Source organism: Osmerus eperlanus, chromosome 5 (assembly GCF_963692335.1).
Source record: "Osmerus eperlanus chromosome 5, fOsmEpe2.1, whole genome shotgun sequence".
NCBI classification, from domain to species: Eukaryota; Metazoa; Chordata; class Actinopteri; order Osmeriformes; family Osmeridae; genus Osmerus; species Osmerus eperlanus.
The window spans coordinates 22,248,732-22,254,731 of record NC_085022.1 but is presented as its reverse complement, the minus strand read 5'-3'; the positions used below and the strand labels follow the sequence as shown (position 1 = coordinate 22,254,731).

The 6,000-nt window shown below is 51.5% G+C and overlaps 1 protein-coding gene across 4 annotated transcripts in view; it reads left to right on the top strand.

The window, feature by feature from the left end:
* Positions 1 to 6,000, top strand: part of osbpl5 (oxysterol binding protein-like 5) — a 31,154-nt gene that overhangs the window by 2,644 nt on the left and 22,510 nt on the right. For all 4 annotated transcript variants that reach the window (XM_062462712.1, XM_062462713.1, XM_062462711.1 and 1 more), the window contains exon 2: positions 5,239 to 5,293. The gene's annotated coding sequence lies outside the window, so the exon portion shown is untranslated. The remainder of the gene's footprint in view (positions 1 to 5,238; positions 5,294 to 6,000) is intronic.

Here is a 6,000-nt window from a genome sequence, read left to right as displayed (position 1 = left end):
TGTCTGATTCACTTTGCAAAGACGGTGAAGTGTGAGACCTTCACGTAGACTCATAGCTTAGCTTTGCCAATTCCCAGGCTGGGACTTGGGAGTAACACACACATACGAGTAGAGATGAAAACGGTTTCCTAGAACAGTTTTGAAAGGATTTGACATCTGTCTCCATGAGGTCATACGTGGTTGGCAACTGTTGAATTGAGACTCACGCTAGCTTCAGTCTGACCACAGTGGGTGTAGCAGGAAGGGAGTGCCGTAAACTGCTTGTTATATCTAACAACTGCTTACTATGGGAGTGTCCATGTAGTGGATTTGATAGAGGGGTCCAGGGCTGTTCCAGCTCTCCAGGGAACCACACATCCCCCTCCTCTAATAGGGAAATCTAGGCTAACGCTGCCTTTTTTTCATTCGGGCCTTCCTCTTCCTTGGAGACAAGAAGTTCTCTGTTCTATATTTTCTTTTGTCAACCTCTTGCAGAGAATGTGCTAAGCTACGGAAGCTAACATTGAAATTCCTTACCTGAGGTCATTACCAAGTTCCCCTCTCTGTAAGGTCAGTAGCAGGTAGCGTGCTTAGATAAGCTAGGCTAAGGAAGCTAAGATGTGCAGTGCTGGTCCCTTGAATACTGAGGTTAGTACTAGGTGCCTGTGTATGAAATGTCAATAGCAGATAGGCCTAGTGTTTTATGCTAAGCTAAACTTGGCTAAAGAAGCCGAGATGTACCGATATTCGGCTTCTGAAATGTTACTGACATTGTCAGTATCAGGTATTGTGCTGGGCTACGGCAGGCTAAGGGCGTTCTGTTCTGGTCCTTTTGAAGTCTGAGGTCAGTAGTACCAGGTTCCTCTCTGAAATGTCAGTATCGGTTTGTCAGTTCCTCCTCCTCCCAGCAGTTCCCCCTGGTGTGATGGAGAACCAAGACGACCCTCCCGCGTTCTGACCTGTCAAGGTGGAACCTTTAAATGAGCTGTGTGATCTGTAGCAGTCAAAGCAATCTTAATGGTATCAGACCTGAAATCACAGCTTATTCAAATAGACTACAATCATCCCGCTGTGTGCTAGTGAGGATTTAGTTGCACCTGTTGGTTAGTTGGTATATAGGCAAACCCATTGAAGCTTAACCCATGGCCCTGGCAGTCTTGTATCAGCCTATTGCATCTTAGAGGTTTTCTTGCACTGGGATACTTTGCTTCGCTTCTGCTCTGGTGGTTCCCGTTCTATTTCTGTTTGTTCAATGAAGAGTCCGCCCACTCTCTCACACGCATACACACCACTGTGTTGGAATGACCCTTGAACCCTGTGCTTTTTCTGGATTGGGTGGGCTGCAGCTGTGGCCTGTGTGTTTCCACAGCAGTTTAAGATGGACCTCCCTGTGGAGAGAACAGACGAGACACAAGGTGGAAACAAGCTCGTTGGAGAGCAGCCGATACAGTGATGAGTCAGGAAGCTTTTGAGCTTCGTTGAACTTCGGCCCTGCAGAGTCACCCCCCCCCCCGTCCAGAGCGTCACCTTTATGGATCCGAAGGGCGTTTCCTATTGCTATGGAAGGAAAGTCCACTGTCCTTGAAGTCTGTCGTAAAAGGTTTTCGTTTCACTTGGCTCAAATTGATGCCATGCTGGACCCGTCCTCTCTGGCACGAGGTGTCCACTCTGGCACGAGGTGTCCTTCCTCTGATTGTAGCCAGAGCGAGCTCTTAGACCTGGTCCCGGTTTGATAAACCTTTTCTGTTGTCTTAAGCAGTTTTGCTATTTGTGGCGAGAGGGATGGGGAAAAAATGACCTGAGATGAGTGGCTGAATGAGAGTGTGGGCCACCAGAGTCTATACAGGGAGGGAGGGGCTAAATGAGAGTGTGGGCCACCAGAGTCTATACAGGGAGGGAGGGGCTGAGGAAAGGACGCTAACGATCAGAAGTCTCTCTGCCAGTGTGTCAGGTTACTAAGAGGGGAACTTGTGACACCTGAGCGAGCTGGCTGTACGTTGCCCACCTCCTCAGGTTTCTGCCCACCGCTTGTTTCCACAGCCCAGGCTTGTCACCTGAGCCACTGCAGGCACACACACAACCTCACCTCAACCTGGTCACCTGATGGTTTCCAATCATTACCTCGACATCTACATATGAACACTCATCACTCTGTGACAGAGTTGCTATAGCTGCACATTAGTGCTGGAGCCATGTTAGCTGTTTGTTTTTTCTGTGGTTAAACTTCAGAAGAAGTGAGTCTTTGTGTGCAGCAGATAATCATGGATCAGAAGTGCACTGTTCTAACAGTATTTCAGTGTTTAGTGCCAATAAATGGTCTGTCTTTTTACATGACAAAACAAGGGATATAAAGGGAGCCAGGGAGCACAGGCAGCAGCTGAATGTGAGGTTGGGTCGTGATTTGTAACCTAATTAAGGGAAGAGAACCCAGGTCCATTAAGAGAGCAGTACAAAACCTAGAGAGTTAGGTTTTGGCTAGCGCCTCAGGACCCAGCCCTCCTGCACTCCTAGTGTATTTAGTATGTATGCTCTGTGTCACACCTACGTGCTGTGCTGTGGTTTGGGACTACAACGTTGCTCAAAACCACCTTTCTAGATTGAAACCACGGACGTGAAGTCCCATGTGCAAGATTCCTCTGTCCTGTGTGTGTGTGTGTGTGTGTGTGTGTGTGTGTGTGTGTGTGACTGCGAGCATTGAGTTGCCCCCTAAGGTCTCCTGGGCCAGTGTACGGTGCAGCTGTTGCCTTGCTTCATCCCAGAATAAAGCACAAGGCTGTGACCTCAGTGGAAAACACAGCCCCAGTTGGCCCTTAGAGAAAAGCCTGTTGTGAGGAGGAATAATTAGTCCTCCAGGTATTGGAGTGCACTTAGTGACTGCCCTCATCTGCCCTCAAACCCCTCCCTCTTCATACCTCTCCCCCCTCTCAAATAAATTGGACTGCTATTACCTGATTTGACCCAGCTGTAGAAATAACTCAATCATCTGTCTGATTGGAGGGGATGGACTGATGAGATGCTTGACTAATATTTTTTTATTTTTTTTAAACACAAAAAAACGATTTCCAGGCTAAAGGAGGTCTATAATCAGATCTGTCTTCCCTCAAATAGAGTAGTCCCCCTCTCATTACACAGCCCAACCCTGGGGCCTCATTAAACCACAGCAGGGGGGTGGGGGGGGGGCGGGGTGGGGATCACCAGGGGCGAGGTAGGGGTGCTGATTATCCTCTTAATATAACAAGAAGTTCGTCAACAGTCGGACAGACACTGTCACAGACACACAGTCAGGAGGTCTGTGATCTCTGAGCCATCCTCCTGTTGCCATGTTTACCCTGGCAACTGGTTCTAGTAGTGTCAACAAAAACCTGCTCTGCCCCCAGGGTTGTGTGTCCTTGTATCTGGTTCAGCCAGGCACTGTTTAACGGCTTGGAGGTCACCACTCCAGATGTTTCAGGGTGTAGAAACCCTTCTTATAAGCTCACCACCAACATTTCACTCCCCAGACAAGACGTTGGTCTGCTCAAGAACAGCTTAGTCTGGTGCAGGGGTGCTCCAGCACACCTGACCCCAATGAGTGCTCGTTACCTGGCTTCCACAGAGCTTGATAACAACTCATTTATTTGAATCAGGTGTGTCTTTACATCCACCTTTTTCTGAGCCATCTCTCTGTCTTGATGCCCCCTCCTTCCCTCACCTCATCCTCTCTCCCCCTCCTTCCCTCACCTCATCCTCTCTCCCCCTCCTTCCCTCACCTCATCCTCTCTCCCCCTCCTTCCCTCACCTCATCCTCTCTCTCCCTCCTTCCCTCACCTCATCCTCTCTCCCCCTCCTTCCCTCACCTCATCCTCTCTCCCCCTCCTTCCCTCACCTCATCCTCTCTCCCCCTCCTTCCCTCACTTCATCCTCTCTCTCCCTCCTTCCCTCACCTCATCCTCTCTCTCCCTCCTTCCCTCACCTCATCCTCTCTCTCCCTCCAGCTATGTCAGCTCAGGGATTCTCTTTCAGTTGACTTCTTATTTACGTTAGATGTACTGGTGTTATGCCCCCCCCACCTCCAGCTCCTCCTCCTCCTGCTCCTCCTCCAGTACTGTGGTGAGATTTAAAGGCACAGGTCTGCTCAGTCCATGTCTAATACATCGGGGGGGGGGGGGGGGGGGCGGTCATTTTAGACCCATCACCTAGGTCTAACAGCACTGTTATTCAATCTAAAACACACTGATGTCAGGTGTGTACACAAATAATAGTTTGAATAGGGTGTGTGTGTGCCCTTCCTAGGTAGGGCTTGTAAATCCTGTGTGTGAGTACTTTTTTTATTGCTTTTCACACGCACGCACACACACACAACCCGGCCCCCACTCCCACAACACACTGGTCAGGAGTCATTGAATCAGTCGTTAGCTACCAGAGAAGAAAACTGGATATGAGCAGAGGTTTCCTGATTCCTAGTTGTTGTGAGGATCTGGTGACCACACCCTCCCCTCACCCCTCCTTCAGGAGGATCTGGTGACCACACCCTCCTCACCCCTCCTTCAGGAGGATCTGGTGACCACACCCTCCTCTCACCCCTCCAGCCATCAAGCTGTTTGGGTTTGTAAATGAACAATATGACCTCGACACAAACGAGTTCTGCGCTGTCTGTCAGGCTACGCCCCTCCCTCACACCCCACCTCTCCTAACTTTCCCTCCAGCCAGGGCTTGTTGATGTGTGTTTTAGCACGAGGAAGTTTAGAGTTTAGAAGGGCTTTAGGAGGTGTGTGTGTGTGATTGTGCATGCTGCTGTACACATGCAGGAGGAGGCTGCAGACCAGCCAGAGTCCAGCTCCCTGGGTCATATTCACTGCAGACCAGCCAGAGTCCAGCTCCCTGGGTCATATTCACTGTTCATGTGGAGCCTCACTGAGCGCTTTAAAAGGCAGACTGAGACTGGGTGGTTTTGTGCTGTGTCGGTGGCTAAGCTGTGCTGCAGTGAGGATTAGCTTCCTGGTAAAACTGAGCCCAGGGAGACAGCGTCGCTCCCTCGGGAGAGCGGGGTGGGGGAGCAGGGTGGGGGAGCGGGGTGGGGGAGCGGGGTGGGGGAGCGGGGTGGGGGAGCGGGGTGGGGGAGCGGGGTGGGGCTCCCCGGCTCCGCTCCCTCGGGAGATCAGGGTGGGGCTCGGCTGGTGTGAAGAGGAGAGGGAGGGAGGGGAAGCGTTGCGTTTTTAATGTGCGCACAAGTAGGAGTAACCTTTCTCTCATACGCTCTCTCTCACTCTCTCTCTCCAGGTGAGGCGCCGACGTTAGCTTCTGAATGTGGAGTCCTCTGCTGCCCAGGTGAAAGGTAGGTCTCTCTCCTTGGTAGGTCTCTCCCTGGCCTTACCCACTGCTAGCTAGAGGAGCATTAGCTGTAGTTCAGAAGGTAGTCTGTGCCCACCCACGGCCCCTCACGCCCCAGGCTTCCCTGCAAGCTGCAGGTGTGCGTTTGATGTGTGTTTAATAGTGTGTGTGTTAGAAGTGTGTGTGGGCTGCTGTGCGCCTTGAGTCTAATGTGAGTGTGTCTGTGTTGCTCTGTGTGCTGTATTTTTTTTCTTGTACTTCTTAACGGGAACATCTTCTGTGCCAGGCCGAATCCGCATTTAGTCTGGCGGGCATGCAGAGAGCCTGCACAGCCTCCCCCGCCCTCCTGTGAGGGCTGACCCCCCCCCCCCCGCTCGCAGCGTGGGGAGGAAACAGGGTCACGTCCCCCAACGTTCAGAGTGCAGTTCAGATCTCTTCTACTCAACTTTCCTCTTTTTCTATTTTCTTTTAGATGGCTCTAAGTGGCAGTGCCTCTTAAAATAACCTCCAGATTCTTCCATTTCTAATCCCTGAAGTGGTGGCAGGAGGACGCGAGCCCCAGTCTGGCTGTGTGGACGGCCACGCTGCCTAGCGAGCACCTTGCAGGGACAGAACAGTCTGGCTGTGTGGACGGCCACGCTGCCTAGCGAGCACCTTGCAGGGACAGAACAGTCTGGCTGTGTGGACGGCCACGCTGCCTAGCGAGCACCT